The following is a 6,269-nucleotide window of genomic DNA, read 5'->3' as shown; positions in this document are numbered from 1 at the left end:
CGGATAGAATTTAACATGACAACAGGTGAGAAAGTCTCCTCATAGTTAACTCATTGAACTTGGGTATACCCCTTTGCCACAAACCTAACCTTGAAGGTTTGCACCTTTCTATCAGCACCCCATTTTCTCTTATAGATCCATTTGCAACCTACAAGTTTTACCCTGTCAGGTTGATCTACAAGATCCCAAACCAAATTGAAGTACATAAACCTATATCTTGTATCATCTTAGCTTAGGTTAAACCCATATAATGTATTAACGTGTTCGCAACCCTTCCACTACATCGAGGCTCTCTCAACGGTTGAGGTAGATGTGACCTACTAGACAAACCAACATCAACAACTCTTGTCGATGTACTCAGCACTTCAACAACTCTCGTTGAAGGTTCCATAATGTTGGTGGAAAGTTCAGTTAACACTATCCTACTACATGGTTTATGTGAAGGATTTCTTATAAAAGAGAACCCATGAGCGGAAGCACGATCATCTAAATTCATTGTGACAGAATTACAAACACTCACAAGCATACAAACTAGTTATGCATATCAGAACAAATTACAACCTGCTTTTATAAATAAATACAAAATGAGTGAGAGATTTACTTTTGAAAAACTTTTCTTCCACAAACCTTTCGCTCTCGTGAAGACTTTGGACATCAAAATCTCACTCTTTCCCAGATCGTCTACCCAGTCGTCTAGTAGTCACTGTAACGACAATAATTGTACTATGATGCACGCAAGGTTCAAGTCCATGCTACAAACTTGTTGCCATAGATTTTATGCAATGATATGCGATACTACTTCTAAATATGCGTTGTTCGTGAGATTCTTGTAGTATACTATGCGTTGTCACAAGTTTCCTTGCGTTGAAACAAGGTATAATTTCACCGCAAGTTTCTCAGTATGATCTGAGGTTGAACACAGGGACTGTTTGAGGTTATTGCGCTACATTTGTGATACATGCGACTACGGGTTTTTCAAATTAGTACAATTAATTAAACATGAGATAAAGTAAAGTAAAGCGGTAAAGATGCGATAATAAGGTAAATTGTGATAAAGTAAACCTAAGCTAAGATGATACAAGATACAGGTTTCATGATACAAGATACCAAGGTCAAGGCTGGCTGTGAAGATCATACAAATATCGTGTTATACGATGGAAAGTCTTATGTGCGAAGCAAAAACAGAAAAGATAATTGATACAAACAGCACAAGTTCCTTAATTGCGTTAAAGATACAAGTACGGTTCCACTTTTCCCTTGGCATACACCTCTCAGTGATCGGCCGCGTTCCCACATCTCTGTGGTGAAACAGGGACGAACGTAACAAACGTAAGGTTGCTTCCATCTCTAGAAGTATTACTCACTTTAGTTAACGCATTCTTCTAACCTTCTCTCGACAGATCAGAATGGCATCTTCACTTCTGCTCTCATAGGTGAAGATGTCGTCTAGCATGCTTTAGCTAAACATCTTTATTTCTTTAGCATAGATTAAGTTACTTGTTTAATTCATATTAATCATCGAGGGATTAAGAAAACAACATGGAGAAAACGATTAATGGAAGAATGGAGATAGACAGAGAAGTGGAAATGGAAAGGATCAAGACATTCATTAACACTATTTAACGTCTGATACATGATTTGTGAATGAAGAGATTAAGAGAATGAAATACAATTGATGAAATAGAGTTAGAAACAAATACAAATAAGTGCCAACGTCTTGGCGTCGATCTGGATAGAGATTTGTTTGCCGGCGTAGATGGATCGTGCAGAAGGATGAGCTTCCCTCTCAGGCTTGCTCAACCGGTAGCAGGGATCTAAGCACAGAGCTTCACGGCAGGGATTTGGCAGAATAAATATTCCTTCTGTTAGGCAATCAGACCGTTAAATCTGCACAACGGTTAGTTGTACACGTGTCACAATCCTCCACGTTTGCGTTGCTCAGCTGCATCTTTCGATCGTGTGCTTGCATGCGAAGTTGTTTTTATTACCGCATGCGGTTGAAGTTCAGCTTGGGATCGACTGTCGCATTGCGTCGTCATTGCGTTGATCATCTCTTCATTGTGGTTTGATGGGCGCAATGTGACAGAGATGCGTTATTCCGTTTCTCGTTTAGCCTTGATTGCAAAGCGGTGACTTGGTTTCCTGTAAAACAGAATAGAAATATCCTCTTCTACCATCTTGATGATGTTAGTAGGTGTAATTGCGATAATTTGTAATAGGTGTAATTGCGATAATTTGTAATTATTGTATTCCTTAACTAATTTTCATACAATTGACGCATATTTTCTCTCTTTTGGCCGCAATATCTAAATAAAGCAGTATAAATAACTTGTATTTCTACAAGTTATCAGTCACGAACAAATTTTTTCACGAACAAGGAACCTCTCAGACACCACCACTTAGTAACCTTGGTATTCACGGAATGAGAATTCAGGAGGTGTGGGCTCTGTTGAATTTGGTAGAGGTTTGGAGGAAACAACGATCAAACTCAACGATCAAACAAGTGGGAGAGTATAGTGTCTATCGTATAGACTTTGTGCTTGATCGTCTAGTAAAATTTTAGCAGGTACACGATCGTCTAGAAAATCAGGCATGATCGTTTACACGATCATTTAGTAAAAAGCTACACGATTTTTTAGAGAATGGCGCGTGTACATGATCATTTAGATAAACACTTGAAGGCTGTCGTGTAGTCTCTCATGAGCTAAACGATTGGCTGTGTGCGATCCCTTTACAAAATGAAAACATTTTTCATTTTATCCTTCAGTTATGAAAACTGAATAAAACCTCCCACTTTCGCGTACGGTTAAAGGAGAAATCACCCACAATTATCTCATAATTGTTTTAAATATAAATAAATATAATAACTAATTTATCATATTATATTTATAACCTATAGTTTTAATATCACATCAAATGTAATATTTAAACCATAGTCCTTTAGTCCTTTTCTCCTTTACTTGATATAAATCATATTTATATCAAATTCCTCCAATTAATGTAGCTCATACATCATGTCAACTATATCATATATAATTGAACCAGTTTAATCATATCATATATAATCAAACCCCCTCTTGTCAATCTGAACACTTCAAACTAACCCAAAAACTGATTCTCAACTTGAATCCATTGAGCTACCAATGGGACCTTATGGACTTGTAGCTTAGCTCCAACGGTACGTGAATAGCTGACTAAACTCTTTAGTCACGAGATCCACCATCCGTTAAACTTTTGGGCACTCCACTAAAGACCGACAACTGCACTCTTCTCACTACAATATATTTATGTGTCCATCGGCTATAACCAGTCAACAGTACGATAACCCTTGACAAATGCTCGTAAGTACAGTTGGGCTAATTTACCTTTTTACCCTTGTAGTTACATCTAACTTCTTAAGTACCACTGATCCATCTAATGAACAATACATCACAGTCCTACTATGAGTGGACACCTCTCGGGCCTTAAGAAAGTATGTGGCGCCACATCGTTCAAGTCTCGGAATCAACCCTTAAGGGAGCAATCTATCTACTTACCTCTACTCCGGGGAAGGAGTAAATTCCATCTTGTGTAGCTGAGTTCTCAGCTCCCCAATCAGATAAATCCCCAAAGAGGTAGGTTTGAGTCGACAATCTGGCCACTCGCACCTATGCAAATCAAAGGACCCCCCTCAAAGGCAAGAGTTCTTAACTCACTCAGAATTAAGGTCATATTACCTATGTTCATCCTAATGAAATGAAGTCTCTATCACGAACGATGTTATATAATGAGACTAAACATTTCGTGGTCCGGTCTAATACAAACTCCTTTATATAGGACACCCCCGCTCGCATGTCTCCACATGAATGATCAGGATCAGACCATGTGTAGCACGTCACAACACTTGTAACTATCTACAAAGTGGGTCGCATCCGTAGTATCACTAGGATAAGGTTTCCCTCCTATATCCATATACTACAGACCATTTTGGTTATCACTTAAGTCATGATCCACTTGTATGTCTCCACATACATGCTTAAGTTACAACGAAAACCAGGGATCTTAGTTTATTGGTTTGTGGTAAATGCAAATAAAACATCTCATGTTTCATAGACAACAGTGAAGAAAATATCTTATATTATTACATCACAAGCGTTTGTTCAATACAGGTATTTACAAACTACAGGACCCTACGAGAGTTTAGGGCATCAACCCCAACATTATGCTCCCTAATGTGGTTCTCTTCTAAAAATGTAGCATTTATTGACACAAACACTTTATTATCTTTATGATCGTAGAAGTAACCACCTACAAATATGCACAGTTTTGAACTAGGATCCCACTTCTTAGGATTAGCCTCAAGCACATGTGCTAGGCAACCCCAGATCCTCAAATGTCGTAAACTACCTTTACAACCATTCCATAACTTCAAAGGTGTTTCAATAATACTTTTAGATGGAACACAATTCAAAATATAGGGTGCAGTCTGTACTACATAACCCCGAAATGAGTCAGGTAAGGAAGCATAACTCATCATAGACAGAACCATATCGAACTCGAGTCGATTTCTCCTTTCTGATACACCATTTTTCGGAGGTGTACGGTGCTGAGAGTTGGGATACAATTCCATATTCTATCAAATAGTCTTGGAATTTAAAAAACCATATACTCTCCACTTCGATCAAATCAAAACGTTTTTATCGTTTTACTTAATACATTTTCAACTTCAACCTTGTACTCCTAGAACTTTATAAGACCTTCAGACTTATGTTGCATTAAATAAACATGCCCATATCTTGAATAATCATCAATGAAGGTGATGAAATATTCAAACTCTTCTCTTGCCTTCACATTCATCAGACCACAAATATCTGAATGTACAAGCTCTAAGGGCTCTTTAACTTTGTGACCTTTTCCAATAAAAGATCTCTTAGTCATTTTTCCTACAAGGCATGACTCATATACGGTAGAGTTTTTTTTTTTTTTTTTAACTCACTTAGAAGTTCATTCTTAGTCAATCTCTCAATCTTATTGAGATTTATGTGTCCTAACCTTAGGTGCCAAAGATGAGAATTTTCTTTAGGAGAATTCTTTTGTCTTTTATTTTGAGTTATCGCAGTTTTAAATAGTTCAGTATTTAGGAGGGTGTTGTCACTGACGGTCTTAGCACATAAAGATTATTTTCCAGCTTAGCAAAACAAATCTCATTACCATTTTTGCAAATAAATACTTTATTCACAGAAAAAGGTACAGTGAATCGTTGGTCAAGTAAACACTTTACAGAAATTAAGCTTCTTTTCAAATTATAAAACAAATATATTATCTAATAAAATATAAGATTTCTATAAAGTAAACCGGAGTCCTCCTATTGTCTTCACTGAGTAGGCCTGCCTAGTTCCAACACGCATCGTCATCTCACCAGCTGTCAGTTGCCACCAAGAATCAATTCCCTGAAATGAAGAACAAATATGGTTAGTGGAGTCTGAAACTATTATTTAGGTCGAATCATCATTCTCCAGTAAGCATGTTTTCAATACAAGTTAATCGTATTGACCTTGCTTGGCCTTCTTTTTCTCTGCCAAGTATTTGTTATAATTCCTCTTCCATGCCCCTTTTGGTTGCAATGGAAACAAATCCCCTTTACAGCTTTGGCTTCCTTACCCTTGTAGGCAGAAGCTGGTAGGTTAGCCTTCCCCTGGCCACCCTTTTTCTTCTTCAACTTTTTGGTGCCAAAAGAGGAAGGTGCAGACTTGGTTCCAATGGTCAAACTTCGGCGGAACCTCTTAGAGGACAAAGCAACATTTTTCTCACTCTTCTGTTCCTTGACTTTCATCAAGGATTGGTAAATTTGTAGCTCATTGAGAAAGGTGGTTAGGTTGTAGTCAATCCTGTTTATAAAGCATTGCTACGGAACTGTAGGAAACTTGTAGGTAAAGTTTCCATGATAAAGCCAACTTGACTGGCTTCATCAATGACAGACCCATTCATCTCCACCACATTAAACTGGACATCATGTTCAGAACATGTTCTCGAACAAAGGCCCCTTCTGGCATGCAGGCATCGAAGATGTATTTGAGGGCATCGTGCTTGAGCTAAGTGGACAGTTGTCCAAACATTCCCCTTAAGAACTCCATGATCTCACCAGCAGTGAGCATAGGCTCATGCTTCGTGGCGAAAACCTCAGATGGGCTCGCCAAGATGTACACTCGAGCCTTTTTATTTATTTGAACCCATCATTTGTATGCCTCCCAAACATTTCGGGTGGAATTAGTTGGTGGGACATGAGGACA

This window comes from Benincasa hispida, chromosome 8 (assembly GCF_009727055.1).
Source record: "Benincasa hispida cultivar B227 chromosome 8, ASM972705v1, whole genome shotgun sequence".
Taxonomy (NCBI): Eukaryota; Viridiplantae; Streptophyta; class Magnoliopsida; order Cucurbitales; family Cucurbitaceae; genus Benincasa; species Benincasa hispida.
The sequence above is the reverse complement of the archived record's forward strand: the minus strand, read 5'-3'. Positions refer to the sequence as shown.